The sequence below is a fragment of the Lissotriton helveticus genome, chromosome 6, assembly GCF_964261635.1.
Source record: "Lissotriton helveticus chromosome 6, aLisHel1.1, whole genome shotgun sequence".
In the NCBI taxonomy this organism is placed as follows: domain Eukaryota; kingdom Metazoa; phylum Chordata; class Amphibia; order Caudata; family Salamandridae; genus Lissotriton; species Lissotriton helveticus.
The window spans coordinates 1,712,882,114-1,712,908,172 of record NC_136067.1 but is presented as its reverse complement, the minus strand read 5'-3'; the positions used below and the strand labels follow the sequence as shown (position 1 = coordinate 1,712,908,172).

At 45.0% G+C, this 26,059-nt stretch overlaps 1 protein-coding gene across 2 annotated transcripts in view; it reads left to right on the top strand.

Moving 5' to 3' along the window:
• The window catches only part of KIF16B (kinesin family member 16B), a 1,655,522-nt gene that overhangs the window by 773,403 nt on the left and 856,060 nt on the right, over window positions 1-26,059 (top strand). The gene's annotated exons all lie outside the window — the stretch shown is intronic.

The window sequence follows — 26,059 nt, the reverse complement described above, 5'->3', positions numbered from 1 at the left end:
AATGAGTATTCTGCTGTGCAAGTGCTTTAGAGAGAAAAAGACAGTCTAATTGAGATTGAGAAGTATGTGCAGGGGAAAAGAAGGTGTAATCTGTTAGCATCCATTAATGATCGTTGTTGGATAGTAGATGTAAACTGAGAATGCATTTAGGAAGGAATACATTTATATTTAGAATTGCAGTCAATAATGGGGTCATAAACCATATTACAATCACCACCAACTAATAGGTATGCATCTTGAAAATAAATTAACTTCGATAAAATTATGGGCCAAAAAAGAGAATCTGGAGCGGTGGGTGCATAAAGGTTAAAAAGAGTCATGGGGATCTTGTTAACCAACAAAGAAACAGAGACCCACCTACCCAAATCATCAGTATTTCACATAACCACCTGCAAATCAAGATGTTTGAGATAAAATGGCTACTCCATTGTGTTTCTGGTACCTGGAGAGGCAAAAACATGACCAACCCATTGTCCTTTAAGTTTAGAAATTTCTCTGTCTAAAACGTGAGTTTCTTGTAATAAAGCTATATCGCAATTCAAGTCAGATAAATGTTAGTACCCTTTGAAGTTTTATAGGAGAACCCAAACCCTTAACATTCCAAAAAAATAACTTTTAAAGCAATTTATATCGATCAAAATAATATAAACAATGGATAGTATAAAACATTACAGTTGAGAGTTAATGTCATAGTATAAGCAATAATCATTAGCAAAGAATTTACAGTACTAAAAGAACAAAACTGAAAAGCATAGAAGCATAGAAGAAGAAAGAAGTAGTTATGGAAAAGGAATAATTACCAAATGAGTATAAAGTCAGATATGGTAAAGAAAAGGAATAGAAAGAGTGAAGAAGGATAATAATATTTAGCGGAGAAAGAAGAGTTTCTGAAATAAGATAGAAAAGAGAAAGTAGGAAAGAAGAAATATGGACAATCAAGAGAAACCTGAACCACAAGATATGTATACAGATTAACCAACTACAACTAACATGAACAAGATGAGGGTGGTGAAGCCACATAAGGAAAATGACCCAACTAACCGGGCTACCCAGGTGGATCGGGGAGGGAGGAAACCATCCAACGCAGACCGGGATTCACAAAACTCATGTACCAAAGTTACAAACATCTTGTACGAAAAAAACTGCACCTAACAAAATTTGAAAAACATGTAGGATAAATAGCACATGAAGAAACTATAGCATGTATTGACAGCAAACCACTAGGAAACAGAACATGTAAATCACTTAAAATTAAAGGCAAGGAAGTAGGATTTTAGTATCCAGGAAGTAGTGGCGCTCGCTAGTTCACGAAAGTATATGGAAACACAATGTGGTGTGGTACAGCCTGGGAAGGAGAGATCCTAGTAACCCCTTAATTAGGACTAGAAATCCCTAGTCACATGTACTATGAAGATTGCCCCGAGCACACACACAGATTATGATCTAGACAATGCATATAGTAAAAGAGCAACAAAATGGTTCCAATCCAGCGATGGTATCTTTTAATTTCTTTTTATTGGTAGTTCTACACAACGCAGCCAGCCGACACGTGTTTCATCAGAGATAAGGTTATCTCTGAATCTTCAGGGCTGGCAATGATACAAAATACGAACTCAGGACATATACTGACATATGTAGTTCAGAACAAAACCAATTATATACATGTACTCAAAAAATGGACATCACCCGGCACGCGTGGAGACCATATTTGAAAAGGGAAAAAAGAAAAATAACAAACTGACAAAGTACAAAACCCATGACATGAAGTGATAGGCGTAACAAAGGTTACCACCACTATTGATACTGACCAAAACATTTTTAGGTTAAGCCACGGGCCTGCCAGATAATGTGACACTGTTGATAGTTAAAGATCATTACATGTATCTCATCATATACACTCTACGCCCTATTAGGAAGCACCTATTGCGTGAAAGGAGCAGAAACAGAAACATAATAGCATTAGTGATTCAAATGGCAGTATGATGATATGAGAGGCGTCTAGGTACCAATTCCTATTAGATGAGAAGTAGGCCAGCAATTGTTTAGGCAATTCTCAGGCCAGATACAAGACAAAAATAAAAAAGAAGAAAAAATAAGAATAAAGGAAAAGAAAAACGTTAATAGGGCCCATAAATAAAGTCCCTAATACCTGTGTGGCGCGTTCAAGCTCCGTGTAATCTATTGAACAATGAAAAAAATAAAAGGGAACTCAGGGAAGGGAGACACAATAGGAAGAATTTACTCCTCATGTTCCAGGGACTGATTGGTAACATACAATACGTAGTAATCAACAGGACTAAACAAGTCCTTACCCCACAGCCGGTGATACTTCCAACCCGGTGGGGTCTTAAGAATATCAGTTTAGTGGTTCATAGGCGAGCATCATATACTAGGGATAAAGTACGTGTACAAGGGATTTATTGTATAGCGTCACAAATTTCTAAAAGTGCTCCGGACCCCTCCATCATCCGCACCTTGATCCACCGCCATCAGCCCTCACGGGCCTGCCTGACGATCGGGCCTACCTGCAACTGCTGCTGCGGCTGGCTGGCCAACCGGACCCAATCCCTACCACTGACCGGGCTGCCTTTGCGGTCACTTCTGCCATGCTCCCACCCCCCAACCTCCCTCCTCGAAAGGAGACCGCTGATCTGGGCCCCGCGACCGCTCCGGATCCTGGACGGACCTTGCGGCGCTTCCTGGGGGCTCCAGACCTGTTGGGGCCTGCTCCCGATTCCCCTGGTTCCCTGGAAGCGGACCCCTCCCTGCCGGGGATCGACTGAAGGATCCTGGTGTCCGTGCTGGGGCCGCCACACCTCTGGCACTCCCCTGCTTCTACTGACGGTGTGCTGCTGGGGCCTGCCTGCAGACGCCTGCCCGGGCGGGAGCTGTGGGCGGCGAGTCGCTCTTCCTGTGGCCCTGAGAGGTGCACAGAGATCCGGCACAGAGGTGGGTCCTTGCTGCTTCTGCGACCTGGGAACCCGGGGGCACTCCAAGTTATCCAGGGGCCCACGGCCCCTCACCCCCCATCATGCCTGCCCCACCCCGCGACCCCTGAGGGCCCAAGATCTGGCCTGCAGCCTCCCCTCTTCTCGAGCCTGGGGGTGTCTTCGCCTCCCGTTCTCGTGCCCCAAACGGACTCTTGCAGAGGTTGGCCGCTTAGTTCTGGGCTGTCGGCTTCGTGGCTTGAGGTGAGACGGCACGCCGAGGGCTGGGGGCCTCTGGTGAAGAGGTGGTCTCAGACGCACTTATCGAGCGGCTCTGGGTCCTGGATTTGGGCCCCCTCCCGGCTCCCTGTCTTGTGCCCTGGCCCGGGATAGCCCCTGGGGCTAATGGTCACCGTCCGACATCGGCCGCACGCATCGAGCGGCGTGGGGTCCTTGACACCTGCCCCCTCCATTCTTTTGTGACGCAGCATTTCTTCTAGAGAGCCCGGCCCGGCCCTGTTACTCGCTCGCCCAGTCACCGCTTCCGACCCGGGAGTGCTGTCCCAGAGGTCACCGACATCCCGCATGGACCATACGGGGTGGGGCGGAATCGACCGCAGTCACCCAGAGTCGGGAGACCCGAGGACCGAGCCCCTCCGCTTTTCCCCGTCCCACCTCCATTTGGCCTTGTGGTGCCCATTCCGGGTTGTCAGAGGCAGTGGGTTCCTCCTAGTTCAGCTGTCGTCTCGGGCGGCGGAGGACGGGGCCTCCGGACTTGGTGTGGCTGCTCACTCAGGGTTGGAGGGTTTGTGCTGGGGTTGGTTCGGTGCCTGGGCCTGAGCATTGACGGCTTGGGTGCTGGCCCACCTCCCACCGGGGTTCACATGCCTGTGAACCTGCCCCCCCCCCATCTAATTGGACGTCCGGTCCTGTGTCCAAAGCCAAGATGGGTAGAGACCGTGCCCCGAAAACGCCCGCTCCGCAGACTCAAACTAAAATGGAACAATTCACCACCACTGATCGCCCTCGACCATCTTGCGGGATATCGGCGCCTCGCAAGCCTCAGTGGAGGGTAAGATCGGCGAGTTATGGGTAGACATGGCACTTATTCGCCAGGACCTGCGCAATGCCACGGCGAGAATTTCAGAGGCTGAGTCGTGTTTCTCAACGGCTGAGGATGAACTGAGTCAGTTAAAAACCCAGGTAGCCCGCCTGCAGACTCAAATATAGGAACTACATCCTCTGGCTGAAGATTCGGAGAACCGCTCGCGGCAGAACAGCTTGTGCCTCGTAGGTTTCCCCGAGGGAGTCGAGCAAGAGAAAACGGACACCTTTGTGGAGACTTGGGTGAGGTCATGGATATCCAAAGACGCTCACTCTTTGTGGTTCGCAATTGAACGCGCCCACCGCTCTCTGACGCCCAAGCCTCCCCCCGGGCCTCCATCTCGTCCCATCATCATTAGGATCCTCAACTTCTGGGACAGGGATGTGACCCTTCGAGAGGTACGGGCCCATGGTCCCCTGAAATACCAAAACAATACGATAATGCTCTTCCCGGACTACACGAGAGAAGTGCAGGTCCAGCATCGCACGTACACGGAAGTCAAACAAAAGCTTCGCAATTTGGGACTGCTTTATGGTCTCCTCTTCCCGGCCCGTCTCAGAGTCGTTTTCCAGGGCAAAACAATCTTCTTCGACACCCCGCAGGCGGCCTGGACTTGGCTTATATATGAGCGACCTCTGCAGACCCGCCCTACTTCCCCCAGCCTTGTCGGACCCTCCACTGCCACAACCGTCTCCTCCCAAGCCACAGCGGAGGCACAATCGGTCCCGTAGGAGGGGGGACAGATGAAAAGGACCATCACGATTGCCGGGCACTGGCTCCTAGTTGCTGACCTCCTCTGGGGTTCCTCAAGCTTTTTATGATCACAGCCGAGCAGTTCACTGATTGATCTAAGCCAAGGGCATGACCCATACAACACACTGCGCCCCGCCCTAATGGACTCTGCTCTCTCTAGAAGCCCAGTGCTCCGGGGATCCGGTGAGGATGCAGGCATCAGACTGTGGAGGCCCACGGGCCTGCAACTGGGGCAGAACTCCTGGGTTATTTTATGTTACTAAGCAGCTAATGACACTATGATATTCGTCTACATGGAGGGGCCCGCCATTGCCACGAATTGACCTGATAAACGTTTTAGCGTACCTGTTTTTTATTGTTATTGTTTTTCTGGGCGACAGATGCTTCAGTTTAGGAAGTATAGGGTGAGGGTACGGGGAGGGGTTAGGGGGGCCGTTGCCCTCCAGACCTTTTTTGTTTTGGCTTTGTTTGAGCCATTGTTCCCTGTTCTCCATGACAGCCTACCACTTACACACACCATCATCACAGACAGACGACCTACCTCCTTGCACATGCTAAATTTTCCTACTTTAGCCGCGATGTGCCACTTGGATCCGGGCTCCTTGGGTCCTCCATGTCCCCACATTAGTTACTGCACAGATGCATACCCACGGTAGACCCCTTCATGTTCTGTCGTGGAACATGAATGGCTTGCTGGACCGCATCAAACGTACAGTGGTCCTCAAGTACGCCCAACGCCACATGCCTGATGTGCTTCTTCTTCTAGAGACTCATCTCCTGGGAACCCACTGCTCCTTTCTGGCAAGATACTGATTCGATAGGGTGTGGCATTCCCGCTTCAAGCTGGGTACTTGGAGGACAGCCATACTAACCTGGAGAGGTCTTCCCTTTACCCCTCTACAAATGACGGCTGATGTGTAAGGCCGATACGTGACCGTGTCCGGTAAGCTTGAAGGTCAGGTCCTGAGCCTATTATCAACATACATTCCTCCTTCTACACTTCCTTCTACTCTCTGTCAACTTACGGAGGTAATCTACTCCATGCCACAGGGTCGGACAATAATTGGGGGGGATTTTAATACAGTTATGCAACCGTCACTAGACACAACGGGTGACTCATCCTCGTCGCGCCTAACCTGCTCCAAGCAGCTATCAGATTGGTCAGCTGTGGGACGCCTGGAGAATTTGGAACCCGCTGGGGAAACAATACACACACTTCAGCGGCCCACCATACCCACTCTCGCATCGATCTGATCCTCTTGACCGCCACCGACTGCCAACGGGTCTCCGGCGTCTCTATTCTCCCCCTGTGGCATCTCTGACCACTACGCTGTTACCCTCTGCCTGGGAGGCACGGCTGAGGGGACGCGGACGGGCTAGCGACTGAACACGTGGTTCTTACAGGATACAGAGGTTAGGGGCGCGCTTGCTGTAGAATTGCAGCATTACGTCCTCACCAACCACTGTTCGGTCCCTTCACCGGGCACACTTTGGGAGGCCAGCAAGGCCACCTTACGTGGCGTGGTGTGGCAATGCCTGACCCAGCTTGAGGCACAGACAATGCGGCTGGAATCGACTCTCGCATACTCAGATGACGCTCACCCCGCTAGAAAACTTGTGGCGCTCCGGGACGAGATCCGCCAGCTCTCCCAAGATGCTGTGGCGCTCCTCTGTAACCCGAGTGTACGGATGGGGCGACAAAAATGGAAAATTGCTTCTCAACTTGGTCTATCACCCAAGGCTAACAGAATTATCCCTGAAATCCGAGACGCTGCTGGAACCCACCACCACACATCGTTGGCCATTGTCCAAGCTTTCGCTGGCTACTATGCCCAGCTTTATTCAGCCCGGCCCCCTGGGGTTTCTCTAGTCGACTTGCTAGACCAAGCGGAGGTCAGGCTACCCTGCCTTGCTCAGGCCGAATCGACCTACCCTGACCTTCCCTTCACCCCAGAAGAGGTACATAGGGCTATTTCCACGCTACACTCTGGGAAGACACCCGGACCAGATGGTTTCCCACAAGAGTACTATGCGACATATCGAGATCTATTGGTACTCCACTTGGTTGACCTCTTCCGGCACGTGGCCGAGAAGGGCTCCTTTCCCTCAGAGACCGATGTAGCCACCATAGTGGTCACACCCAAAACCCAGCCACTTTCTCTCTCCTGTGCGGACTACCGTCCGATTTCCTTAATTAATATAGAGATTAAAATCTTTGCCCTAGCCCAATGCCTCCGTCCCCTGCTACACAAATGGATTCATCAAGACCTATGTATCTTCATGCCAGCACGTGGCACTCGGCACTGCATATGACATCTGCAACTTGCTCTGGCCCATCGCCACCTCCTCATACCATACCTAGCCCTATGTGGCGAGGATGCGCATTCCATGAAACCCACATCAGAATTAACGGAACACTTTCCCCCATACCTCTCTCCATGTCTGCTTCTATATTTTCAGACCCTTTCTGAGGAGCACTGTGCCTTTAAGCCCACACATCTCCGAGTCACAAGGGCGAAGCACCTGACCTACTGGGGCTTAAGACTGAAGACGCCGGAGGAGTGTGGCGTTCGTTGAGACTCACGGAGACATCGGATTCGGAGCCGGAGAAGACCCTGGTGGAGACCTTCATCATTCGACCCTGGAAAGTCTCGGGAACCCGACAGCCGAACGAGGAGCAGTCATCGTTGGGGGAAAGGCCCCTGGAAGCAGGAACGGCAGGAAGCGGAACAGACGGGCAGCCAGACCCTAGCTGGCAATACGCAGAAACCCGCCACGGCCCTGGAGGGTCATGGCTGCACAAGGTATGGGGATAGTTGGGCTTTGCCTGGGGTTGTCAGAGGAGATAAAAACTCACCCGACTGGCCTTCTAGTCAGCTCACGTCTAGCGCATGTCAACACTGGTGGTGGTATTTGGTGGCATCTCCCTACACTCCTAGCTTCCCGCGACAAACCATAGAAGGCAAACCACCTTCCTTACAATTCCTTTATTGTTTTTTTCCCTTCCCCTATCCCTTTGTTTTACCTGTCGTCCACGGAGGATAAAAAATTCCTGGTACCGAAGAGAAGAAGACCGGATCCAATCAGAGACGATAGAGGAGATAAGAACCGAGACGGGAAACCAAGACTTCAGTTCCCATAATCCCATGTTTTGTGCACTACAAATAAAGCCCACACAGTATACCGTATTCAGTTGTCCTGGTCTGCTTCTCCACCGCGTCACACCCTACTACTCATTGATTTTGAGAAGGCCTTTGACACAGTTGATTGTAGCTACTTGGAGGACGTTCTCACTACGATGGGCTTCGACCCTCACTTCAGACGCCTCATCCATGTCCTGTACTCCAACCCCAGTTGGTATTTTAGAGTGTAAGATATCAGGTTATTGGTTGAGGGGGGTGGAAGCCCCACCTGGGTAACAACTGCAATCCTTGTCAGAGTGAATGACAAATAAGTCTAGATTTTTTCACGTGACTAAGCGTGTAGAATTGTTTAGTCCCATCCAGTTCTTTGAACACACATAAAGGACGTGGAATGTCTATCTCATAAGCAACCCAAAAGTAGTGTTTACGCAGCGAAGGGTCCCTTGGAATATGGTCCTTAAAGGAGGAAAACCCTCTCTCCCCCGCCCCCCTTAGGTGGCATGCCTTATTTTTGAATTCCTCCTATCACCGCTGACCAATGCGGTGTTGCGAGTGGGCTACAACTCTCTCAAAAAGACAGGAGAGGAGCCACTCGGCCTACTGTTGCAGCGGTTACAACAATGTGAGCTGGATGCTGTTGGTGAGAATAATCTAAGTGTAGTGCAAAATTAAGAAAACAGTGAAAAAAGTGATTTACAAATTCCTCTCAGTAGAACAAAAAAATAATTTTATTACATGTCTCTGAGGAACCTATTCAAAACAAAACCAAGGGGAATATAATTCTACCTTCATCATAATCAAAAGGGTCAACACGTTTCTGCCACCAATAATCAAGAGGTGTGTGGCATTCTTCAGTACCACCTTATTGATACATATAACTCTGTCAGAAAAATGTGAGAAAGAAAATAGTACAAACGCTACACAATAGTCAGTATGGCTGTTGATGATATTTCTATCATCTGCAAAAAACATCCAAGAGACCATTTAAAAAGATATGACCACCACAATGACAGAGCATCGTCGTATCAACATGTAACTCTTCACCTCAGTCATATCTCTTGCGGTTGCACATATAATTTAACAGTGCCACCAATACCACAAAGGTGAATTATTCATGTCCTCAATATTATAAAAGTAAAAAGAACAGATGATGGATGGAATGCTAAACCATGTAAACATTTACCCCCAGTCACAGATCTGAGTTTAATTCATAATTTGTTTGCTCACCACGCCACCCCATTTTGGATCCAGCCATGTGCAAATCAGTCTTGTTTTATGTTTTTCAATTATTTTTATTTGTTATATCTTTTATGACAACAAACAAAAATCATACATTATTATGACAGCTATAAGCACTGGTTCTACACTGATAAAGACATGTCACAGTGGACTTCTCTCTGCTCCGGGGTCGTTATTCAGTTCACAAGTGTCCATCAACACATCCTTCATTTTCGCTCCCTGAGGGCAAGGGTGACCAAAGCTACCGCCTCCCTACTCTACGATCATTCCCCCTTACGTTCATCCCTCATTCTCTTCCCATCCTCCCATATTTTCTCAAATGTTTTCATGCACCCACGCGCTTTATAGATTTCCTTTTCTATCACTTTACAAAATTCCATTCCGATTTCCTAGTTACGGAGGAGCACCCCACCTCACTTCTGTGCAGTGTCCCTTTTTGCGAACAGATAACCCATATTTATCAGCTGCCTTTGATATCTGGAGTAATCAGTTGGGTCCCACACCCCCAGGAGTCCATGAAATCAGTGTAGTGCCGACACTGACTGAGGTCTGGAGTAATCATAACGATGTTTTGGGAGTCAAACGGTGCTGCCAGCCCATTTATTTCCTTGGTTAAGGTTTTACATATGTGCACTGCTATCTGCGTCGCCAGGCACTTTGTGGGTCATATTGTGCCTCCACAGTGGATGTAGATAGCTTTTTCCTCCCATTTTTGTCCTGTCTTGTTTAAATGCTGGGTACCCCCAGTCTGTGTAAACCCAGTAATTCCCCACACGTACTTGTGCTGCCTCATAATATTTTCTGTTCATTTGGCAGGGCAATACCCCCCTTTTATTTTGACTCTTGGAGAACTCTCAAGGCTATCTGGGGTTGACCTCTCGCCCAGAGCAGAGTCCGGATCAATGGGTCTAGCCTGCCAAATAATCTCTCCTGGATCCTATAAGGGCTGTTGTGAATAATATATACAGACCTCGGGAGTGCCTCCATTTAAAGCATTGCCGCCATTCCCAACAATGAAATCGGTAGCGATTGCCAATGTTTTACTTTCTGTTCTAGTCGTTTAAGTTGGGGTCCTAGGTTGGCCTCATAAAATGCTTTAAGGTTTGGGTTATCCAGAGCCCCAGGTTTTTGAATCGTGATGTGTCCAACCTTAATCATAGGGGAAGTATACCCTCCCAGCTATAATCCCCATCGTTAACAGCAGCGACGTGTCCCAATTTATGACAAATCCCAAGGGCTCTCCAAAAATACAAAATATCTCCCCTAGTCTGTCTAGGGATTGGGTGGCATTGGATGGATACAGTAAAATATCATTGCCGTAGAATGAGATAATGTCATCTTCACCCCCTCCTCCTGGCCATCCCCATCTGTGCATCCACTCGTACCCACTCTGCCAGGACCTCTAAGGCCAAGGCAAACAGCTTTGATGAGAGCAGGCATCTCTGCCTCGTACCCCTACATATGTTGAATTTCCTCAAAATGTGACCAATAACCCTCACACGTACCTTGGGGCAGTCATATAGTCTAACCCATCTGACAAAGTTGGGGTCAAATCCCAGTTTAGCAATACCCCAAAAAGTTATGTCAATTCGACTGAATCAAATGCCTTGTTCACTTCCAGGGAGGCAATCGCTTTCCCTATTGGTGTTCTCCTATGGCCATCACCAGATTATTATGTAACCTCCTCAGTTTGGTTGAGCTGCCTGGTATAAACCAGCTTTGGTCTGGGTGAAGCAGCTCCTGCACTACTTCCCTCAATATATTCACTAAGACTTTCACCAGTTTCTTCACATCTGCATTTAGCAGAGATTTGGACCTATAAGAGTTGTGCCTGTCCGCTGGTTTACCTTCCTTGGAATCAGAAGAACCAATGCAGGATGCTTATTATCTGGCAGTTCTCCGTCATGGGATGCCTTCTTATATGCCGCATGGAGAGGAACTACTGTCCGTCTCCTTAGTCTCTTAAATAACTCTGAAAACCATTCTTCCCCGGGGTCTTTCCAGATTGAATTTGACTCATCGCTGTGCAAATCTCATCCTCTGTGACATTCTTCTCCATATCTGCCACCCCGCCCACTTCTAGCCTTCTCATAGGAATATCTTGCATGAAATCTACCACCTCCCGCTGAGGAGCACACAAGTGGGATGCATTTAAAAGGATTCTAGATACCTGGCGAACTCATCTGCAATTTTATCTCTACTGCCCACTGCAACTCTGGAGTGTCTTCTCCTCCCTGACTACCATGCTCTCCCTCTCTCTACATCCAAACCATGCTAACAGTTTACCCATCTTGTTCCTCCATTCATATATGCGCTTTTGTTTCACTAAGTAGGCTGTCTGTGCCTCCCGTTTAGCTACTGCCGAGTACTCCGCTCTTTCGAGCTCCACAGTGTTTGCCGGAAGTGGACAGGGTTTTCTATTATCCAGCTCTAGTTTGCGTAGTTCTCCTTCCAGGGTGTTTAACATGGTACATCTCTCCTTTCAGTCTCCCATTTCCCCAGAGATGACACCCTTAATCGTGGCCTTATATTCTTTTCATGCTACCACGGGACTCTGTACTGAGGCCGTATTGTTTTTGAAGCAATCACCTTATCTAGTCTTTGAACTTCCTCCCTGTTGGCAAGATCACAGGACTCAATTTGTCAGGCTCCGACTTGTTTTGGTGCGTTGATGGTGAACATTGCTAAGAAGGGGGTATGATCACTAAGGCCCCTAGCCAAATACGTTCCTTCCTAAACCGGGTGTGTGAATCACCTGTTGTAAAGAGGTTATCAATCTGTGAGTGCATATTATGTGTCCCTAAGTAGAAAGAGTATCCTCTCTCTGTCGGTTGGAGGGCTCTCCAAACATTGCTTAAGTCGAAGGCTTGCACAAAGCCCTCAAATTTCCCTCTGGTCGCATCCCCTTCCACCTTGGCGGTCATCCTATCTAAGTGTGTGTCTAACACCAATTTTTTTTTTAAAAATCATCTTTATTGGTTTTTCACAGGTTGTGCGTAATACAATCTGCCAGGTTTATTATACAAAACAGCACAGTGACATTTACACACTTGGCGCTAGGTGGGGAACCAGGCTTAGCTGCTTGTTGGTGACATAAAAGAAAAGAAAACAGAATCTAACGTTTTATACATGTCAATGTATGTTGTCCACTGTGTATTCGGCAAATAAACCAACTGACTTTTTTTCTATCTCTGTTTGCACACCAACCAATTCACAATGAACACAAACTATGCGATCTCAACTAACCCATATGTACTATGTGATGCGGGTCATATGTGAGCTAGGGTGACTGCTTATGTGTCCAACACCAAGTTAAAGTCTGCACCTAGCAATTTCAGCTCCAACAGTGTGTTAGCCAATTCCCGTCGGCCGGTGGGACACAGACGTTACCAAATAGGATGTCTTCGCCCTCGTACTCGCCCTGGATTGTAAAATATTGGCCCTGTGTATCTGCCCAGGTGTGTCTGGAATGGGAGCACTTTCCTTAACAAGATCATTTCGCCTCGGGATCCCGAGGAGTATTGGGCGTACCCTGCCAGCTTATACCTCCAATGACCCATACTATGGTTTTGCACGTTGATTAGGTGGGTCTCCTTCAGATATATAATGTCTGGTTTAATTCTGTTGAGGGCCATCTGCACCAGACTTCTTTTAACTCTATCCCTTAGGCCCTTAATATTTTATGACAATAGATTCAGAGAGAGTGTGTGCCTCATAGTGGAAACCAGTGACCCCCTGTGTCCTGGCTCAACCTATTGTGTGTGGCCTTTGTGACTGACCCCTTTCGCTCATTGGCATATGCGCTGTCAGTAACTCCCCTCAAACTAGCCTCTCACCCTACCTCACTGTGCAGTGATTCTAAAACTAACCACTCCACCAATTCACTGTATGAGTGGATCCTAAACTAAACATGTACAGCAATTTCCGCTGGTGGCTCGTCTGTCTGTCTCTCGTGTGAAGAAGTTCCACCAACAATGTTCCACAATGGGTAGTCTCTTGTATTAGAGGCATACCCACCAGGATCCCCGGCCTCTCTCGCCCGAGGCAATGTTCGTCCTTACCAGACCCTGCATTTGATTATGATCTGCGTTACCCCATTTTTTCTGCCACCATGGCCATTACCTTTGGCAACTGTTTGTCATGTATTCCTATAGGTTCTGAATCGATCCCCCTATTCCTGACCCTATTCTAGTTAAACAAACCAACAAGTTAACTAGCAGTCAGCCCATGAGGCAGAAAACCCCCATGATGCAGATACCGTTATCTGACGCAGTCACACTACGGCACAGGAACGTGTTATCTGATTAGGTCATAACACTTGCGATCTAATTAGACAAGCGATATTCCTCCAGCCCCTGATAAGGCATACGGAGTTCTCATAACAAATCAAACCTATGACAACCTGGGCAAAACCCTGCGGCCATTGTTTTGATTTCACCGAGAACTTTAGTAAAAGAATGTGCTAACGAGCAAGTCGTATGACATCTTTATTGACGTATCTATGTCCATCCTTACGTCAATCTCGGCACCTTAAAGGTATAAATATTACCGATCTTGCCATATGCAAACACACGCGTGGTGACGAGACGGAGCAGCCATACTTGCCGAAGCGAAGAGCAGAGCAGACCCCGCTGGCAGCAGCCCCGCCTTTCTGACGCGCTGAGAGACGCGCTGCTTTCTCCTGCCGAGAATCCAGCACCGGCGTTTCTGGGCAGCCCTCGCAGGCAGCCTGGAATATCGAGACCAGAGAGAGAGATACCATTCCTCATTCATCCTAACTTCCAGGTACAGAACTGAATAACCCCTCACAGAGAATTCTTTAGTTATTCACTTGGCAAAAACAAACTTAACTTAAACTGTAACTTTCTATTCCCGCCCACGTATTAGACTTAGGTCAGGTACACGGGGTAGGCGTATCTAGAAACACCAGTTGAGTACGTTTAGTCAAATGTATATGTGTATGTAATATATTTTATTCATTTTAAAACATCTTATGGCTTAGAAACCATATCAATGTTTTTACAGTATTATTTTATACTATTGCTTTTAATGTATGCACTTTACTTAACTATAAGTATTGCAATAATATCGATCCATTTCTCTTGTACGAGAAAAGAGACTGATCAATAAATAACACCTTTTTATTGAACACGCCCGTCTCTTCCTTTTCTCTACATTCTGATGAGACTAAGAATGCACGTACTGACTGAGTAAAATAATTTGCCTTTTGTTCACACGACTCTCGAGATTGACTCTTGATTAGGGGAGAGCAAAGTTGTCATGTTCTATGGTTGTCAGAAACTAAATCCCTTCTTGTCTAATCAGGGAAGTTAATTCCTCCTTGAACATTCGAGACAGTTTCTAGTGAACTCTGAGCTATGCTGGCAAACCCAAAACTTTAAGTCTAGTATCGACAGTAGTAGACCTAGTTAACGTCTGGCCTAGGCCTTTACTGCTGTAGGTATTATTCCAATGCGCAGAGCCTATTGGGAAGATAGGAACTACACTACATGGCGCCCAACGCGTTTGGAAAGGGCGATAAAACTAACGTAAGACATTTAGAGTAACTCAGTCGTGCTTTCTCACTCAGACCCCTTTTCCCAAATACTCCAAAGACGTCTGGAGTGGGTGAAAGGTTATATCCGCCAGACCTCGCAGGAGGGAACTCCTATGTATGGTTCTTGGTATAGTCAACGTTGAAGGATAAACAGTTCCAAAATATTGTGCATCTAATCTTTGTTTCCATAAGAAACCTGATCTGCAAACAAACAAAACAACCATCCTGTCGGTAAAATGGCAGACAATGAGGATGAAAGAGAGGCAATTAGATTAGCAACTGAACTCGCAGCAGCTGATGCTACCATGCAGGCAGCAGACGAGGATATAATACCCATCCCGGTCATCAAAAGGAGATCTATAACCTTAAAACTTATAGAAAATGGACTGACACCTAGAGGTGGCACAGTCATATTCGTAATTGAGGCACACGAATATCGGCAGACAGAGGTATACTATTCATGGATACATTTTCCAGCAGCAAATGCTGTAACAAAGTACTTCCACTATTACAAAATAGAGGAACCTCCTGAAACGTACACTCCTTTCGAGGAGGTGGAAGTACCACTCAAATTCCAAGAGCATTTGCTCTTATTTGATGGCGCCCTAAAACATAATAATCACATCACCAGGCTCGGTCCTTTAGGTAGACCAGGAGCAACGTGGCCGGTCCTAGCCGGATACACACCACATCCAGACATCAATGGGATGTCTGCAGCAGAGCTGTTAACACAGCTAAAACAATTAATAAAAATTCATAGACAATTAGTTCAGTATGTGATGCGGACTTCAACAATTCAGCCAGCGATTAAACTTCCACAGCTGACCCCTCACCAGGGGAACACAAATAAAATTACACCACAGAACATCCAATCCTGCCTAGGTAAAGTACCGGCTAAACGGGAACAAATACCATTCTGGTTGGCACAGAAAATTACCCAAATAGAGGCGGTGTTTCCTGACACCACCCCGCTAGAAAAACACAGGATTCTGACTATCTGTCTCCCAATGGGAATCGCACCACACATAGAGGACTGTGACACTTGGGGTACAGTCTTTGCTTCCATCTACACAAAAACGCACGGTGTTCCATCCATTTCGGTGATACCAGATGTGCTAAAACAAATTCAAGACGAATACGGTCCAGAACCTGCTTTAACTCTTGGTATGAAATTACTGAAAGACTTCAAGCAGGTCTCGGCTATATTATTAGCCAACATAAAAGGTGAAGCAGCAAACGTGGCGATCCGCCAGAGGTTAAAAGAGACAGATATAGCAGACCAACCAGCTGAAATTGCCAGAATCATAGAAAAATCCTATGAGGAACTAGGTAGAGATAGTTTAGGTGGAATACCAGTAAAACCGCAACTGACTAAGTCCAGAAAAAATATTTTTTAATAATAATTCACCAAAAAAGAACTGGGATGGAAACAAACAATCCAATCCTAAAGAAAAGAAATTCCAGTCCAGAGGAAGGTCTCCTAGGCGAAGAGAGAAATCTCCGAACCAAAGACACAGGTCACCCCAGAGTGACCCCTCTGGGAAAAGATATAACCTTAGAAATAGGGATAATATAAAAAAACCTGATAGATATCAAGACATTGATACGCGTCCCTCTCAATCTTTTCAGACTTCCTCGCAGAAATCGGAAAGAAGAGGACGATCAGAACAAAGAGAAGAGCACGCCAAGTCCAAAGACAAGGAACCTGCTCAACTAAAAAAGAAATTACAATTTCCAAAAAAGAAGGTAGCCAGTATCAAGGTAGTTAACAATGCCGAGAATACTGAGGACACAACTGAAAAACGGAGAGTGGGCTCAGACAATGCTAGACAGCGCAGCAGAAGTGAGCATAGCTCGCAAAGTCCTTATGAATCATCTGGAGACAGTGGACACGAATGAATATCTTCAAGTGGAAACTGCAGACACCAGGGTTAGCAAACCTCACAAGATATACGAGATAACATTACGTATAGAGGGAGATAAGACTAGGAAAATAAGGGGACTATTTTGGGATAACCTCTCCAAGGGTTATGACATCCTTCTAGCTGAAAAAGACTGGCCACCAGAGTTTGTCAGGGAGTGCCCTCATGGTGAAGAAGTAATTATGCCTGCCTTCTCAAATCAAATTCCAACTCATAAAAAATACACACTTGCTAGAAAGTGGGCAGTGGCTCTAGCACCTGCTTTATATAAAAATCATGTAGGATGGGATGAGGATTCTCCTCCTCACAAAATCCAGCTAAAATCACAACCTACTGCACAAAGGCAGTACCCAATTAAGCAAGAAGCTAAAAAACAGGTAAATGAAATACTAGATCAGCTAGAATACCAGGGGGTGATTGAAACTTGCACCTCACAAATGAACAATCCTTTGTTTCCGGTCTCCAAACCAGACAATTCATATCGTCTAGTTTTGGATTACCGACACCTTAACACATGTTGCAAAACTTTTGCAGTGCAAAACTCACACAGTGCTGCACTAATGAATAACATAGTGCGCAAAAAATACAAAACAACCTTAGACATCTCTAATGGATTCTTTTGTCAAAACATAGCACCAGAGAGCAGATATTTAACTGCATTCTCAGTAAATGGCACTCAAAAACAATTCTGTCGGTTAGCCCAGGGGTACAAGAACAGTCCGGGGGTATTCTCAGCGAGAGTAACAGAATTACTACAACTATATGATGATGAAGCATTATCTTATGTCGATGACATTTACTTAACAGATGATGACTTGGAGACTCACTTGAAAAGAGTGAACACCATAATACTTGGGTTCGCTGCAGAGGGTTACAAATTCAACTTTAAAAAATCCAGAATTGCCCATCTGACAGTCCTGTTCTTAGGATATGAATTATCAAGCGAAGGCAAAAGCCTGGCTGACAATTTCCTAGAGAAATGTGCCGTACTCCAAGCACCTAGAACACTAAAAAACCTACAGTCGATTCTAGGCTTCCTAAATTTCGGAAGAACATACATTGCAAATTACGCAGAAAGGGTCAAACCCCTTTATGATCTAATTAAACCAGATTTTAAAAGATCCAATTGGACTCAAATACACACAGAAATTCTGAGATCCTTACAAACAGACATGCTAATTAAAACAAAATTAGAAACACGTGATAACACACGCAATCTTGTGATTCGAGTCATCCCAGGAAGATGCGGATTCACATACCTGACCTCTAATGAGGGAGAAAAGGTATCAATTGCATTCAAATCACACTTGTACACAGAAGCTGAACAGAAATTCAGCAACAAAGAAAAAATTGTTCATGCAGTTCAAACCGCAATAGCTACAGAAAAAGATCAAGCTGACGGAAGACATATCACAGTCAGAACAGCAGAATCAGCCTTTGAGGCACTAACAACACCGTGTAATTTACCAACAACAACATTGAATCCGGAATGGATACAATGGGTGAATTCAATCACAACGGACAAAGTGTACTACTACTTTGATCCAGAACTAGAAGAATTAAAAAATCTAGAATATGAAAAAACATACCCTCTGCCAATCGACATTCTGCCTTTACGACATTACGCCTGTGTAATCTATACAGACGGACATGCTCAACCCTCCGTTTGGGGAGAGCAAGCATACAACCCCACATGTGAGATTACAAAAGAAGTGTGGCGCGGAGGTAAACTAAAACCTCTATTAACAAAGACACACTCAGTAGAAAGTAATTCAGAACAACAAACTGAAATATTAGCTTTGAAAATGGCGCTAGATAATGCGGATCGCGAATTCCCGACACTTATAGTGTCAGATTCATATTACTGCGTCAAATCATATAACAAGGATTTGCAGACATGGATTCAAAACGGTTACAAAGATGACACAGGTGCAACAATAAAGCAGAAAATGCTCTGGGAACAAATAGCTCTTTTACAAAAAGAACTACCAAAGACTCACGTGACTCACTCACTGAGTCATCAGCGTGATGGCGTTCACGTTGCATGGAATTCATTGGCTGAAACAGCCGCAGCGGCAGCCACTAAATCGGCTCCCGTAGTTCGAAAAAAGCGTACATTAAAATACATTGACGGTGAAACAGTGCTGGCAGTGAAAACGTCATCAAAAGGCGACTGCTCAGCGTTACCGATCAACTATCCACTCAATTATACATACATAATCGATGCAAACTCTGTCCCTTTTGCTCGAATCCCTGGAGTGGGGGATAGGGTGATTCCAAACATGGACAGGAGAAACTTGTTAATCGCAGACGCACATATGGGCGAGGGTCTCAGACACCTTAAACTAAAAGATTCTCTGGAGGAATTACAATCACGGTACTGGTGGCCAGGCATGAGCCTGCGTCACACCATGTTTGTAAAAAACTGCCCAAACTGCGACAGAGATCGCAGTGGGGAAAGAAACAGTTTAATACCTCGTCGTTCTACTCCAGAAAAAATCAGGAGTAAAAAGGAAGGGTTGCGATTAACATATACAGGCTAGTTCCACTTATAATGTAGATCACCAGCACTCGGCTGACGTCCGGACTGTTATACAAAGATTTGCGAGTCTAAATGGCATATACGCTAAGAGCATGCTACGTTTGACCATTGTCTCCACTCTAGCCCTCAAGCCTGAGGGGAAACATGACCAAATGAGCATAGCCCAGCGGGAATCTTCTCACTTCCTTCCTGAGGGTACGGGATGGTGTAAAGAAAAAACCAAGGCATAAAGCAATCTATAGCGGAAAGGATATTAGGTTCGGGAGCTGGGTGGGTCAAACATCTAATAAGTGTCCAACGTAGTCTCAATAACTTGCCAAGAAATTCTCTGAAGGGATTCAGTGCGTACGAATTATTATTTGGAACTAGGATGATGATCTCTGACATTGATAGTCAGACTTCAGTGGTGAAAGAAAAAACCTTTGATATCAAAGACCGTTTGGCTATTTTGCAGGACTTAAACAAAACAAGAAAAGACCTGAGCAACATAAAGTTGAAACAACAGCCAACAACCACTGAAGAACCACCACCTGTCCCAGCAAGACCTGTCTGGATTCCAAAAGTCGGGGATCTAGTCAGGGAAAAGATCGCGGTAAAGAAGGAATTTGGGCCTTCTTACAGAAAAGCAGTTCCTGTCTTGTCTGTCAACGGGACAAGATCAGTTGTACTACCGCCACTTGCTGGTAAAAAGGAGAACCGAGTTGTATCCATCGACCTGGTAAAACCACAACATGTGGCCGATAACAAACAGTAGGCCAAGTGGACTCCCAATAAGTAGCAGAACACCAAGGTTTGCTACCAGTACAGAGGTCCTAACGAAGAGGCTCATCACATTCGAAACGCCTACAGAAGAACAACAAGGACTATGCAACAATGCAATAGAACTAAGACCTCTGAAGACCCAAATAAAAACATTTAGCAGAGACACACCAATCTATAATGAAGTACCAAGTGAAAATGCAAGAAACAGAAATCCTGAACCAATTGGAACAATTGACAGAACTGCATCCGGCTACTTCATTAACTTCGATGATTCCTCTGAGGGCTTCAGCGAATCAAAGACACAGCCATCATCAAAAACCTTTAAAGACAAAGCTAAGGAACTTTTGAGACAACTGAAAGAAACATATCTGATTTCCCCATGGATTGAATTTTGGGTGGGTTTTGGTGCATTTATTCTCATACTTTGGCTCATCATGGTACTTACTTTGGGACGCTTCATTGAGGGAAAATATGCTAAAATGGACACAGCAAGTCAGAAAATCAACTTGATCCTCAAACCACACACATCTTCACACGTCGAGAAAAGAGAACTTTCTTCAGCCAACTTCACAGCCAATCCGATACCTGGTGGGGTAGCCTGGGACAACACTGACTATGAAATTTATGGTCCGGTCGAGATCCTGAAATATCCACATCAAATTAAGATCTCATTGAGTGACTTTGCAAAACCAAACTCATTTGCTGATGATTGGGACTTCGAAAGCATTAATAATATGATGTCTGACTTAGTAATGTCTGCTAAATTTACCAAACATGATTATTTGCAGGGTTCTACAAATTATGACAGTATGTATTGCTATAACCACTATGGTAACCACTTTTTACATAGATCTGCACAACCTAGAAACGTTTTAAATTATAATCAATGGGAACATTGTGCAACACCTCCAAAAGGGAGCTCAAGAACCGTTTACGACAAATATTCATATTTTTCAGGTTTTAACACAAGTAATGCTGAAACATTTTATTTTAAATTGTCGAACAAGACAGGAACCAAAACCATGATAACCAACACAAAATTGTTATATTCAGACTCATTTTTTGAACAAATGAATACTTTTGGATTTGATTATTGGGACAAAAATGTTGAATTGAAAAGTGTTTGGGGTACAAAAGAATGGCAAGTACAGGGTATAGAAGCTTTGTTTAGAGCCTGCATGATCCCAGAACAAATGGTATTTTTAAATGACACTGTTCAACAGACCACCTGTCTTGGCTTAGCCAAAATCAAAGATTTAAATAAACCGTCTATTCCAAAGCCAATAATGTTTAGCAATAACTCTGATACAGATGAAGAGATAGACGTAAACCATATATTAAACCAAAACAGAACACATCCTGATTGGAAACAGTGGTTGATCTGGCCCACAGATACTAATAACTGTCAAGACAGATTCCTGAACAAAACACAGGGGTTCAAAATGACCAGGCCAGACCCTAGATATCCTCAAATACATCACCCAGGGATAATAACCACCTACAGTGTGGGCAAATTATGCCTTCAATGGCTACAAACTTCCACACTGGCAGAAATTAAGCAACACCTAACTTTACTTACTGATGGTGCTGACTTGCGTGATTTCACTTTGGGACCACGCAAACAGCGTCAAAAGCGTTTCATAGCAACATCTGTATATGCAGCATACAATGAGGCCTGGAAGGTTACTCAAATTGAAACAGCAGAGAGAATACGGGAAATTGACCGTATTCATTTGGAAAAATCACTTTCTGTAGTGGACAATGGGTTAATGACTCTGTCCTCCAGAATTTTTTCTTTGGACAGCATTGTGTCGTCAGCAATCGATATATTATCGCAAGACTTACTGTTATTACAACACGGTCAGTCACAATTGCGTTCTATGGTACAGCTTGGTTGGACGTTACAAAATCTGCGTTCAGGCTATGTGCCTTGGCGTTTAATCAACACAACGTCACTATTCCAAATCTTTAACCTTACTGATAGACAAATCAGTATGGCGCAAAAGGGTGCTGATTATACAATCTTGAGCATTGAAAAACTAGAAAGATTACCAATGACAATGTCAGAACGACCTGTCAATGAATGGATAATACATGGGATAATAAATATTCCAATCTCAACCTTCAGGTTTCAATACTGCCAAAAATATATACAGGCTGGCATGTACGAGAAATTGGGAAAGGGGTACCTTAAAACAACATGGAACCTGCCCTATTCACATGCATGTGTCAGTAATAAAGGACAGAAAGTGTTTCTTAGTGGCAACAATTGTGCGATGTCACTGAGTGGCACACTTCTGTGTAACGGAATTAGTTTGCATGGAGCCTGTGAAGGGAATTCATACAACCTTTCATGTCACCAGCAAGGCGCACCTGCAACAAAAATAGAACCATTCTTTCAAAGACTCTATAATGGGAGTTACATTCTTATTGTAGACCGCAGATGTTGTAGTCTTATGCCCGGGACTCCTTATCTAGTAACTACTACTGCGAAGGTCAAGTGCTGTGGACGCACATTGTTCCCCAGCTCCTTCCCAGACAGGGAGGCAAGGGCATGGCCCGATTTGAAAATTACTTCTATTCGAATAGATACTTTAAGCAGAATGAAAACAGTCCTTCTTCAGACGCCTACCAGGCTCTCGTCATCAAAAGAAACGTATGATCTACAAGTCGCAAGGACGACTGCAGAGATACATACATTATTATCAACTAATTCCCCCGTACATTTCGCGGAAATCCTGAATGAAATCTTAAATATTTCTGATACCAATGGGGTCTCAAAGGTATTTAAGACAGTATTTTCGATGGCATTAACACCATTCAAAGCCATACTGGGTATTTTTCCAGATTTCGTCCATTCGATTTTTGGCGGACTTCCCCTGATCCTGGGACTAATTGCAGGAATCCTATTCTTAGTCCTTATTTTTCGTTATGGCAACCCATGTCACAGACAAAACTCTTGCGACAAGGGAAGAAACAATCCTAGCCATTGGATACCGGGACCGGATATCAAAAATCCTGGGACTCTCCCGGCTTAGAGACCTGAACATGACTTGGTTTCTATCATTTCGACCAATGTGGCAAAGATGTGTTTTACCTGTATTGAGGTGTCTGCTATGCGGAGAAGAATGCGTGTTAGACACCTGTCTGACGCTACAATCGGATGCGCCGATGGATGCAGAAACATTGTTGAGCCCGATCAAGGTTCATGCTTTGTGCTGCCCTCAAAGGCTACCAATCCTGATGACGGCATTCGTGGAAGCTTCACCACTACGATTGATGGGTAGTGAAGTTCAAGATGAAAGCAGCATCGAACAGGTACGACCTTCTGTCAGTAATGCAAATCAGAATGTCAATGGAGACAATCATGCGCAAGAATGCATGATTACACCGATTTCCGAGTTAGTGGAACTTTCCCAGGAAGCTGTTGACAGTTTTTTCGAAAGCCTAAATGATATGATGTTCTCACCCGAACAGAAATAGAGACTTTTGAGCAAGCTCGCACACGGCGTTCCCTGAATTCGGCCTTCAACTTTAAAAATAAAGTCACATGAACATTTTCGCTCCAGTTCACGGACAGCAGTTTTTCCAGCAGCCCCAAATATTTTTGCATATTTTTCGGGACACTATCTTCTGCTTAAAGTAAGAACTATTCTTAGATAACTAAGGTTTCTAAATTTTAGATAGCTTATAGACATTAGCTGCCCGCTGGCATGTTCATAAAGATATTTTATTCTGTGATGGAATGGTCTCGAAACTTTTTTCTGTATTTAAGAAACCATTTCATGTGTAATTCTCATATACCAAATAAGCAATAATGTATACAAATGCGATTACTTTGGCATTTTTCTACAGCTTGAGTGCATACCATATATATATGTCTGCAATTTTTTCAGTATATTTGAAAATTTCAAAATGCATTTATGTATTTTGGGGTGGTAAGGTATACACACTACTCTATAGTATGTTGTACTATGTTATACTATGCCTAGGTTAGTAAATATGTCCATAGTTAGCGTGGAGTGGGTGTCATTTATTCCTATAGGTTCTGAATCGATCCCCCTATTCCTGACCCTATTCTAGTTAAACAAACCAACAAGTTAACTAGCAGTCAGCCCATGAGGCAGAAAACCCCCATGATGCAGATACCGTTATCTGACGCAGTCACACTACGGCACAGGAACGTGTTATCTGATTAGGTCATAACACTTGCGATCTAATTAGACAAGCGATATTCCTCCAGCCCCTGATAAGGCATACGGAGTTCTCATAACAAATCAAACCTATGACAACCTGGGCAAAACCCTGCGGCCATTGTTTTGATTTCACCGAGAACTTTAGTAAAAGAATGTGCTAACGAGCAAGTCGTATGACATCTTTATTGACGTATCTATGTCCATCCTTACGTCAATCTCGGCACCTTAAAGGTATAAATATTACCGATCTTGCCATATGCAAACACACGCGTGGTGACGAGACGGAGCAGCCATACTTGCCGAAGCGAAGAGCAGAGCAGACCCCGCTGGCAGCAGCCCCGCCTTTCTGACGCGCTGAGAGACGCGCTGCTTTCTCCTGCCGAGAATCCAGCACCGGCGTTTCTGGGCAGCCCTCGCAGGCAGCCTGGAATATCGAGACCAGAGAGAGAGATACCATTCCTCATTCATCCTAACTTCCAGGTACAGAACTGAATAACCCCTCACAGAGAATTCTTTAGTTATTCACTTGGCAAAAACAAACTTAACTTAAACTGTAACTTTCTATTCCCGCCCACGTATTAGACTTAGGTCAGGTACACGGGGTAGGCGTATCTAGAAACACCAGTTGAGTACGTTTAGTCAAATGTATATGTGTATGTAATATATTTTATTCATTTTAAAACATCTTATGGCTTAGAAACCATATCAATGTTTTTACAGTATTATTTTATACTATTGCTTTTAATGTATGCACTTTACTTAACTATAAGTATTGCAATAATATCGATCCATTTCTCTTGTACGAGAAAAGAGACTGATCAATAAATAACACCTTTTTATTGAACACGCCCGTCTCTTCCTTTTCTCTACATTCTGATGAGACTAAGAATGCACGTACTGACTGAGTAAAATAATTTGCCTTTTGTTCACACGACTCTCGAGATTGACTCTTGATTAGGGGAGAGCAAAGTTGTCATGTTCTATGGTTGTCAGAAACTAAATCCCTTCTTGTCTAATCAGGGAAGTTAATTCCTCCTTGAACATTCGAGAAAGTTTCTAGTGAACTCTGAGCTACGCTGGCAAACCCAAAACTTTAAGTCTAGTATCGACAGTAGTAGACCTAGTTAACGTCTGGCCTAGGCCTTTACTGCTGTAGGTATTATTCCAATGCGCAGAGCCTATTGGGAAGATAGGAACTACACTACATGTTTTTCCTTTGTGTTGTGCTCCGTTGCTGTGCACTCTGGGCTACTGTCTCCCTCCGTCCCCCGAAGCGAGAGACCTCCACTTATTTGTGTTGGGAACTGCTGTGCGTTGTTCTAGTTACTTGATTGTTTGCTCTTGTGCCGCTGTCATCTGGGCCTTTGTGGAGGAGGGATGTTTTGTTTCATTTCTTCCTTTTTTTTAGACACAAGGTGGAGGTCTTGACCACAGGCCTTTGTTTTCAAGCCACAACCATGCTTCCTGTGCAGACAGGAAAAAATGTACATTCCCTTTGTGCTCCAGTCTCAGTTTTGCTGCTCCTATTCCATGTCTGCGCATTTTCTCAACCTGTCCCTCACTGCTGCCCATTTTGTATTCTGTTTCCTTGACACAATCCATCAGTTTCCTGTGATCATCAAGCAGGAGCCCCACCTTGTTCACTACAGCTGCTATTTGTGCATCTAGGGACAGCTTAATGTCTTTAATCACCTGTACGATAGTCACTCTGTGCAGCCAGAGTTGTGCCATACTGACTGCTCTGATTGTCCCTGATCCGGGGCTATTGTTACCGCCGTCTGAGGAATTCCCCTTTGATTATTTGGGGTGCCCCATTGTCCTGTGGGGGGGCCCTCAGCTGTGTACATTTCACCCCCTCTGAGCTGCACGAGGGTGCGTCTCAATTTATGTCCTCTGTCCATTCCAGGGCTGCT